The 11,538-nt window shown below is 37.2% G+C and overlaps 1 pseudogene; it reads right to left on the reverse strand.

Moving 5' to 3' along the window:
• Positions 1 to 3,451: 3,451 nt before the first annotated feature.
• LOC133055815 (olfactory receptor 4C3D-like) lies at positions 3,452 to 4,378 on the reverse strand (annotated as a pseudogene).
• Positions 4,379 to 11,538: the final 7,160 nt, after the last annotated feature.

The following is an 11,538-nucleotide window of genomic DNA, read 5'->3' on the forward strand; positions in this document are numbered from 1 at the left end:
AAATATGAAAACAATTTTATTTCTAGATCCAATTACATCCCTCTTTTCATAAAACCCCTGAAGGGAAACATAGTTGCAGAAAAGAGACCATCAGATGGTTTTACTTCACACAAGATTATCCCAAAACATGCAAATAGTTTAGGAAATGGAGTTCAGCAGAGAGATGAAGAGAAGAAAGCCCCACCATCCAAAAAAATAAATAAGTAAGGGAAGAATACCTCAAAGACAAGCTTCACTTGTGACCACGGGCACAGATTAGCACTATGGGTATCCCCATTTGCTGAAAGTTCACTGTAGCCACGTGGCTTTTATGAAGGCCGACATTAGTACCTATTTTCACTAAATTTTTTTTAATCCAAAGGGGATTTTTCATTTTACTTAAAAAAAATCATATTAATATTATAGAGCTATTAAAAATATTTTTTCCATTTTCTAATAGAAGAACAGTTAATTTGCAACATTGTGTTAGATTCAATTGCTGAACAAAGTGATTCAGTTTTATATATATATATATATATATATATATATATATATATACATTTTTTCAGATTCCTTTCCATTGCAAGTAAACTTTGCCATAGTAATGTTTGTCTTTTGTAATAGTGAAGTGGCATAACTTGAACTTTCATGAAACGAATAAGCTTTAACTGCTGAAATACACTGCTACATGTGAGACAAGTCTGCAACATATTTGACACCATCTTCATTTTTTATATTATTTTTAAAATTAATTTATTTATTTGAATTGGAGGCTAATTACTTTACAATATTGTAGTGGCTTTTGCCATACTTTGACATGAATCAGCCATGGGTGTACATGTGTTCCCCATCCTGAATCCCCTCCCACCTCCCTCCCCATCCCATCCCTCTGGGTCATCCCAGTGCACCAGCCCTGAGCACCAGTCTCATGTATTGAACCTGGACTGGTGATCTGTTTCATATATGATAATATACATGTTTCAATGCTATTCTCTCAGATCATCCCATCCTCGCCTTTTCCCACAGGGTCCAAAAGACTGTTCTATACATCTGTGTCTCTTTTACTGTCTCGCATATAGGGTCATCATTACCATCTTTCTAAATTCCATATATATGTGTTAGTATACTGTATTGGTGTTTTTCTTTCTGTCTAACTTCACTCTGTATAATAGGCTCCAGTTTCATCCACTTCATTAGAACTGATTCAAATGCATTCTTTATAATGGCTGAGTAATAGTCCATCGTGTATATGTACCACTGCTTTCTTACCCATTCATCTGATGATGGACATCTAGGTTGCTTCCATGTCCTGGCAATTATAAACAGTGCTGTGATGAACATTGGGGTGCATGTGTCTCTTTCAGATCTGGTTTCCTTGGTGTGCATGCCCAGCAATGGGATTGCTGGGTTGTATGGCAGTTCTATTTCCAGTTTTTTAAGGAATCTCCACACTGTTCTCCATAGTGGCTGTACTAGTTTACATTCCCACCAACAGTGTAAGAGGGTTCCCTTTTCTCCACACCCTCTCCAGAATTTATTGCTTGTAGACTTTTGGATAGCAGCCATTCTGACTGGCATGAAATGGTACCTCATTGTGGTTTTGATTTGCATTTCTCTGATAATGAGTGATGTTGAGCATCTTTTCATGTGTTTGTTAGCCATTTGTATGTCTTCTTTGGAGAAATGTCTGCTTAGTTCTTTGGCCCATTTTTTGATTGGGTTGTTTATTTTTTCTGGAATTAAGCTACAGGAGCTGCTTGTATATATTTTTGAGATTAATTATTTGTCTGTTGCTTCATTTGCTATTATTTTCTCCCATTTTGAAGGCTTTTCACCTTGCTTATAGTTTCCTTTGTTGTGCAAAAGCTTTTAAGTTTAATTAGGTCCCATTTGTTTATTTTTGCTTTTATTTCCATTACTCTCAGAGGTGGGTGGTAGAAGATCCTGCTGTGATTTATGTCAGAGAGTGTTTTGCCTATGTTCTCCTCTAGGAGTTTTATAGTTTCTGGTCTTACGTTTAGATCTTTAATCCATTTTGAGTTTATTTTTGTATTTGACACCATCTTCTTAAAGGACAAAGTGGATCATTAAGACTGCAGATAGATTTATCTATACACCTGGTGTGCTGCAATCCATGGGGTCATACAGGCAGACACAACTGAGCGACTGAACTGAACCGAACTGATACACCTACACACACCACAGGCAACCCTGTCTCATTTGAAAGCAGTAAGACTGGGTTTTAAAGACCTGGACTGGAAGCTTGTAGCTGACACTTTTGAAAGGATGATACATCCCAGTGTAATAGCTCCTGATATACTAATGGAGAAAGGGCATGTGAGGTGAGACAAGTAAATTAGTAAACCTCTCTTGGCTTCAATTTGCTTCTGTAAAATGGGCGGAATAGGGCTTCCAGGTGGCTCAGTGGTAAAGATTTGGCTTGTCAAGGCAGGAGACGCAGGTTCAATCTCTGGGTCAGGAAGATCCCTTGGAGAAGGGAATGGCTACCCACTCCAGTATTCTTGCCTGGGAAATCCCACGGACAGAGAAGCCTGGTGGGCTGCAGTCCATGGGGTTGCAAAAGAGCTGGACATGATTTAACAACTAAACAACAGCAACAAAATGGGGTTAATGATAATGGAACCACCAGCTTTGTACATGACAAAATCAGCTGAAACAAAGATGCTTGACAGATAATATTAATAAAAGGTTCAATTAATGTAAATATATGTATCAGATGTATAGATCTAGAGCTTTGGGATCTACCCATACGATTTTCTATTGAAATTTAATAAAAGATGCTTACCCTTCTAGTTTCAAATGGCTCCTCAAGTCTTGAGACATAAAAAGAAACATTTCTTTCATGTTCAAGAAAAGCTATGAGTCATGAAGATACTTTATAAAATAAGAGCAAATAAAGAATAATTTCAAAGTTTCTGGCTTAATTTTTGCGCCAAAAAAAGAAATAGTTTGTGAGTTATCATTATCTCTTTTTCTAGGTGTTTCCTCTTGCTGATTTTGGAAAATTAATAGAAAATTCAACCCTGATTCTTAAACTTCCCCAACTTTCCCGGCCATGCATGTATCTAAGTATATCTGTTCCTTACTGGCTGGACCACAGGCTATGCAAAAACAAGGTTTCTGACATGAAGGTCATATGAAAAAATCAATTTCATCCAAGTAACTTATCTGAATAATCTTTAAAAATTAATAATAACACACTGGAAGAATATACTCTACAATAAATAAGCTAGGGGCTTATTGTTGATATTCTTCCCATTGGCTAGTCTGAAACTGAGTATGAATATACAAGTCTTGCAAAGTATTTTAAAAAGTTGTCAAAATGTCTATTTTCTAGGCCATTTTTGTCAATAATCTGCAAAATTTGCTAATTTACTTTCACAATTTGCAGCATGTATAATCCTTCATACATATGTATATAAATCATCACTTTCTTGGTATCATGAACAGCCTAAGTTACTCTCTTCTTCATCAGACTCCTCATAGCATTTTTCACCTCTGTGTTTCTCACTGTGTAAATAATAGGGTTTAACATGGGTGTGAGGATTGCAAAGAACATAGCCACCCACTTGTCCACAGGGTAAGTGGCCACAGGACGTGTGTAGGTGAATATACAAGGACCAAAAAAGAGCACCACTACTGTAAAGTGGGCGCCACATGTAGAGAGGGCTTTCTGCCGTCCTTCAGAGCCATGGGATTTCAAGGAGTTCAAGATAGCTCTGTAGGAGGTGACCAGGATGACAAAAATAAGCGAACACATGCCCCCACTGTTGGCTGCCACCACCATTCCCAGCCTGTAGGTGTCGCTGCAGGCAAGTTCCAACAGCGAGAAGAAATCACACCTGAAGTGGGCAATGACGTTGGGACCACAGAAGGTCAAGTCCATGGTGAAAAGAATCTGCACTGAGGCATGCAGGATCCCCCGATCCAGGCCACCACCACCAGGAGCGGGCAGAGCCCCTGGCGCATGACGGTCGTGTAGCGCAGAGGCTTGCAGATGGCCACGTAGCGGTCATAGGCCATGGCCATGAGGACAATGATCTCTGATGCTGCCAGGAAGTGCTCCAAAAAGATCTGAGTCAGGCATCCTCCCCAGGAGATGGTTCTCCTCTGGAACAGCAGGTCAATGATCAATTTAGGCATGATGACTGAGGTGAAGGAGGCATCTAATAAAGCCAAGTAAGTGAGAAAGAAGTACATGGGAGCAGAAAGTGTAGGGCTGAGGGAGACGGTGATGACAATGAGCAGATTGGACAGAACAGTGAATAAAAAAAATGAACAGAAAGACAATGAAGAGTATTTTCTGCAAGTGTGGATTCTGTGTGAGTCCCAGGAGAACAAATGCAGTCACATTGTTGGGAGGGCTGAGGACATCCATTCAGCAAGGAACGGCTTCCTGGGGCCTGACTTACCTACAAAGGAACAAAGAATCATACTCGTTAATCACCAAAGAATTGTGTTCTGACTTTTACAACAAAATAGTGCAATCACTGTAACTGTGGAGTATGCCCTTGACACTTTGTCCCAGTACTTGTTTCAATTTTTTCTTATTTCCTCCATAAAGCTTTCCATCTCTTCAGATACCTAGCACCAGTCACCTGTAAACCATCTGTAGGGCAAATTTGATGTGTAATTTACTGAAAAAAACTCTGGACTGTCTACTTGAGGTCTGAATTCTCCTTCTTGTTCTGACCCGATTGGACTTTGCTGCATCATCTCAGTTCTTCAGGCCCTTCACTGTGTCCATGAGATTACAAATCGTAATTCTCAGATGCATTTTATAGGCTAAGAACTCCTGTACACACATAAGAGTTATTCCCTTTTCCGTGATGGAATTTCAGTTTGATATCTCGACTTCTAACTTTGGAAAGAAAAAACATGATCAAGAAATCAGGGAGTTTAGGGAAATAGATAGAAGTCCTTGGTGAAACATCCTCTCTGGTACCTATCAGAACACATCAACTACTCAGCTGTGTTTCCTCACTGTCCCACTACAGTGCATGGAATAATGTCCGCAGTGCCTGAAACCGATCAGGTGATGAGTAAACGTTTGGTATTAAATTGTCATTCTCCAAAAAAGTAAAGATATGCTTGCTTCACCGAAGCATAAACTCAACAGAAGTTCTGATGCCCTTGTCCTCCAGCTCTGTTGATCTATAATCTCTCTACTGTGTGAGAAATTGGAAGGGAAGCTGCACTCCAGTTTAAGAGTTTCTGTGTCGTGCATCGAACCTGAACTAAAATAAATAAACTAATTAATAAAAAAAAAGAGTTTCTGAACACTCTCCAGAATAAGCATGAAACTATTTAAATGTCTCTAAAAATGTGCATGTTATGGATCATTTTACTTTAAAGATAATTTGTGTATATGTTAATTGATTATTTTATTTTTCAAAATTCTGCTCCACATATAACTTAATATACATATTCTGCATATTCATTGCTTCAGTGTGTGTGTGTGTGTGTGTGTGTGTGTGTTAGTTGCTCAGTTGTGTCCGACTCTTTGCAACCCCACGGACTGTAACCTGCCAGACCTCAGGCTCCTCTGTCCATGATAGTCTCCAGGCAAGAATACTAAAGTGAGTCACCATCTCCTTCTCCAGGGGATCTTCCCAAACCAGGGATTGAACCCAGGTCTCCTGCATTGCAAGCAGATTCTTTACCAATTGAGCCACCAGAGAAACCCACAACTTCAGTAGTTTTAGTTAAAAAAAAAAAAAAGAAAAACTCAATTCATATAGGTGTTCAACACACAAAGATCTTTCAAGTAAAGGAAATACTTACTTTCAAGTTCTGTAAATAAAAATTTAATATGAAGAACAGGAATAATTTGCTAGAGAGACAGGTAATGCACCATGCATGTAAGTGTATATGCACCGACTACCACAAACACATAAAATCCATCACTTGCTATTTATTCCTACAAGTTCACTCAGTCAACAAACATTTACTGGACATTTACTATGTGTGTTAATGTATGCTTATTCATACAAAGTCATAAATGGTGTTGCTATTAAATGCCCTTAGTTCCTGACCTACCATTGCCAAAGAGCAGCGGCTCACCCATCCATAGCAGGAGCGACCTTCCCAGTCCTTTATATCTCTGCTCCATGCATTCTCATGCCGTCTTCTACCATCTTCCAACAGCATCCATCATTCCTGCTTACAAGACAGTGCATGACTAACAGAACAAGAAATTTGCAGTTTTAAATTTGCCAAGGACAAGAGAAATAGACGCAATTAAATATATTTCATAAGGCATATCTTTTCAAAGGTAAATGAATAAAAAACTGTATTTTTAATTATCTAAGATGAAACATTTATGCATATGTGGAAACAAAGTGCACCATTTTCACAGCATTTCCTCATCCTTTAACGGGATCCTCCAGCAGATAATGAAGAGGATAGTGTAAATAAAGTAAGAATTAAACACAGTTTATGAAAGTATTTTAGAAACAACTATAAAAAAATGTAAATTACTTTTTTTTTCATTTTTTCTTTGGCTCTGTGATACTTATTTTAGGAATAAACCCTAATGTAAAATATTTTTAAATGAGAAAAATCACTATGTACAAATTTGTCCAATACTATTAATAAGAACTGTGGAAAATTTAGAAACAGCATGAAATGTTCAACACTGGGGAATAAGATAATTAAAATTCCTTTTAATTCTACATCTCTTTGAATAACATATAGTACATCTTTTTGAATAATATATACTTTTTAAGAGTGATGCTTTTAAAAATTGTGCAATGTCATAAAAATTCTAAAGTTGTAATATTAAGTGAGGGAAATTTTGGATGCATATTTGACTTGCAAATTTATTCTAATGTATGTAATTGCAGCTAATTATATTATTAATTTGACTAATTTAAATATATGAAAGGAGAAAGTGTTAGTCACTCCATCATGTCCAACTCTTTGCAACCCCATGAACTGTAGCCTTCCAGGCTCTTCTGCCCATGGAATTCTCCAGGCAAGAATACTGGAATGGGTAGTCATTCCCTTCTGCAGGGGATATTCCCTACTCAGGCATCGCACTCACGTCTCCTCCATCAGCAGGCAGATTCTTTACCATCTGAACACCAGGGAAGCACATTTAAGTATATATCAATAAGAAATAAATGACCCCAAAATATCCTTAGTTCTAAATTGGTAGTACTATAGCTGAGTCTATCTTGTTATTTTGTATGCTGAAGAAGGGATTTAAATCTAAGTTAAGCTTGGATGAGGGTTGATTGTATGATTTGTAATATGTATTTAAACCTGAGAATGTATGATTATATGATTTCTAAAAAAATAATCTCACCTATGAAAGTGTCTGACATACCTCCATGGCTAGGCCCCAGGCAGCTGTTAGTTGCTCAGGAAAGAAGTAAAACCCATAAGATAAAAATGTCAACTAACTCAGCTGCAGTAAGTGTCTCTTGATTTATAAATTGTAACTTTGTAGAAGCCCTAAAAGCACTACCATATATCCTATTTGTTGGCAAAATCTATGAAATTTCTTCGCTGTGACTAATTGGAACTCATGGGTATTTCCCTATTATTAACAGGTCTTGCCAAAAAACCAATTATTTCAAATAAGGTGACAACATCAGAGAGGAACTTTTACAGTGTTCCTCTCTAATTTTAAACTTCATCCATAAGTCAATATGAAAACAAAACATCATCTCAAAAGAGAAAAAGTTGACCACTTAGAAACTTGGATTGTGTGTGTGTGTGTGTGTGTGTGTGTGTGTGTGTTCAGTGGTGTCCGAGTCTTTGTGATCCCCATGGACTATAGCCTGCCAGGGACCAAAACTGTATCACTTGCGTCTCCTTCATTGTCAGGCAAATTCTTTACTACGGGGTCACCTGGGGAGCCATAAACTGGATATTTGATAATAAATGAGCTTAAATGTGGAGTCTGAATATTTGATACCATATAAGTTAAATACTTTTTTTAAATAAATAGTGTTTAAAAAACACTATTTTTAATTTTTATTTTGATATTTTATTTTTAATTGATCTACTGTCATGTTAATCACAATTTATAAATATTGTTTCTATATGTATGTTAAGTGATAATTATGAACCCCTTTGTAATATTAGCACTTCATAATAGAAAAAGTTTATAATACTTCCTCAAAATGTTTATTTATTGTGCCAATTCTGTAATTAGATTAACACGTTTATGATGACAGTAATCCCATTCTTCAGTTATATTTAAAAATGGTAAAATGCATTTTACATTTAAATTTAGTCCTATAATATCTTTATGGAATATTAAAAATGAGCAATGACATACGCAGTTTATAACAAGGAAGCATGAAAAAGTGAATAGGGACACCATTTACCAAGGGAAGGTGAAGAATCACATCATTAAATCCTAGGTCAGGACTTTTGTCTTTAAATTATGTTTTACAACTAAACAGGCATGACATGTTTATGCTACCACCAACTTTAAGACTCTTTGCAATTATCTATGAAAAGAAATAAATACCGAAGTTTGAAATTATTTTGTAAATACATTGAATTCAATTCAACTGAATTCAATGTATTGATATTCCTATATAGTTAGCTACACTTACTCAAAATATTCAAATATGCTTTCCTTAAAAAGAAACATAAATTGGACATAACTGTGGATGGGTTCTGGAGAATATAATCACTGTGAGCAGCGTGCATCATGAAGGAAAAGTGATTATGAGAACTGAAACCACGTGACTAAATCTATTAATAGTTTGGCTGGATATTTTATTATTATGGTTCTGCAATAATATTTGTGAAGCAGATGCCAAAAACAGTTTGAATGAGGATTTGAACCTATTTAAAGAACTATGATAAATATGGATTTTGCTGAAATATTATGAAAGTATCTTGAACTCTTCTTTCAGCTCTGAAATTAAAGCGTGAGATTAGAGAATTAGCATGTACTGAAAAAGTCATCATTCTCAACCTCATAATAGACTGAAATCTACTCACTATGGTCCATTAAGGGGTCACCCAGTTTCCACTTAAATAGCTAACATACTGGGCAAAGAGATTGCCTTAGAACCCCTATGTCTGTTTAGCCCAGCTCCAAAAGCCCTAGAGAAGCATAAAAGGGAAAGAGTGGAAAGTGAAAGTGCTAGACACTCAGGCATGTCTGATTCTTTACAGTCCCATGAACTGTAGTCCCCAGGCTGCTCTATTTATGGAATTCTCCAGGCAAAAATACTAAAGTGGGTTACCATTCCCTTTTCCAGGGGATTTTCCTGACCCAGGGATCAAACTCAGGTCTCCCATACTGCAAGTAGACTCTTTACCATCTGAGTCACGTGGAATTAGGTCTAAATCAGTGAAGATTGCCCATGAAAATAATTTTTCAAAAGAAGAGTTTTTGAAGCTATACCAGAAAAGTTTGTCTCCAGAATACAAATCCAAAAACAGTGATTTAAAACCCTGGAGAGACAGCAACACAGATTCTCAAACTTGAAGGGTAAACTAGAATGAAAACAAAAAATGTTATGTATGGATCAAATCATAGTTCATCAGAAAATAGTTGAGGTATGTTTTGATGTTTGATAGTTTCAGGGACTAATTTTACAAAACCCAATACCTGCCAGAATAATCTTATGGGCAACTTCATGCATTTCAGTAGATAGAGAAACATGTTCTCAAAACGCTAAAGCACTCACGACAGAGCTCAGGTTGTACTGTTGTGATTCAAGTCACTAAGTCGTGTCCGACTCTTCGTGACCCCATGGTGTTAGCCCAAACCGAAATCCTTTGATCCCAGAAGGGCATCTAGGTTGTTTACCAGAAATTGAAAAGTTCTGGGCTGTGGTTTCATAAATCTTTCAATGTTTCTTCAAATTGAAGTAGAAGCAAATATGACAATATGCAAATATGACAATATTTGCTGAGCACCGAAGAATTGATGCTTTTGAACTGTGCTGTTGGAGAAGACTCTTGAGAGTCCCTTGGACTGCAAGGAGATCCAACCAGTCCATCCTAAAGGAGATCAGTTCTGGGTGTTCACTGGAAGGACTGATGCTGAAGCTGAAACTCCAATACTTTGGCCACCTGACGCGAAGCCGAAAAGCTGACTCATTGGAAAAGACCCAGATGCTGGGAAAGATTGAGGGCAGGAGGAGAAGGGGAGAACAGAGGATGAGTTGGATGGTATCACCAACTCGATGGACATGAGTTTGGGTAAACTCCGGGAGTTGGTGATGGACAGGGAGGCCTGGAGTGCTGCGGTTCATGGGGTCGCAAAGAGTCGGACACGACTGAGCGACTAACCGAACTGAACTGAACTGAATGTCATTTTTTAGCTCTCATCCTCCAGCCCTTGGCAATCAACATTCTTCTCTCTGCATCTGAGTTTGTTTTTGTTTTCTTTTTTTAGTTTCACATATAAGTGAGATCATAGAGTATTTGTCTTTCTATTTCTGCTTATTTCACTTGGCATAGTGCCATTAAAGTTACTTTATGTTTTCACAAATTTCAGAATTCCCTTCTTTTATATTGCTAAATGAAAGTCTTTTTTATATACATATGTGTATATATATATATATACACACACATATATATATATATATATATCATATTTCTTTTATCCATTCTTTTTTTTTTTTCTTTTTTTGAGGGGTTGCAAGAATACTGGAGTGAGTTTCCATTCCCTTCTTCAGGAAAAGCTTCCCAACTCAGAGACCGAACCCGGGTGTCCTGCATTGTAGGCAGACACTTTACCATCTGAGCCACCAGGGAAGTCTATATATATATATATACACATACATATATATATATATCTCTCATATTTCTTTTATCCATTCATCTTTCAATGTTCACTTAGTTGTATCCAGATCTTGGCTATCGTGAATAATGCTGCAATGAACATGGGAGCAGAGATGACCTTTCAGATTCCTGATTTCATATTCTTGAATATATACTCAAAAGCACGATTGCATAATACGATGGTTTTGTTTTTAATTGCCTGAAAAACCTCCCTAATGTTCACTGTAGTGACTGAAAAAATTATATTCCCATCAATAGTATAGTTCCATTTTTCTCTACATCCTCACCAAACTTTTTTGTCTCATATAGATCTCATATGGCCATCCTAACAGATGAAAGGCGATCTCCTTTTGTGTTATGAGTTGCATTTCTCTGATGATTAGTGATGTTGAGCACCTTCTCATGTTCCTGTGACCATTCTTATATTTTCATTGGAGAAATATCTACTCAGTTCCCTTCCCATTTTTTTTTTTTATTATTTTTTTCCATTTATTTTTATTAGTAGGAAGCTAATTACTTTACAATATTGTAGTGGGTTTTGTCATACATTGACATGAATCAGCCATGGAGTTACATGTGTTCTCCATCCCGATCCCCCCTCCCACTGCCCTCCCCACCCCATCCTTCTGGGTCTTCCCAGTGCACCAGCCCCGAGCACTTGTCTCATGCATCCAACCTGGGCTGGTAATCTGTTTCACCCTTGATAATATACATGTTTCGATGCTGTTCTCTCAAAACATCCCACCCCGGTTCAATTTCTGGGTCAGGAAGATC

The sequence above is a fragment of the Dama dama genome, chromosome 1, assembly GCF_033118175.1.
Source record: "Dama dama isolate Ldn47 chromosome 1, ASM3311817v1, whole genome shotgun sequence".
Lineage (NCBI taxonomy): Eukaryota > Metazoa > Chordata > Mammalia > Artiodactyla > Cervidae > Dama > Dama dama.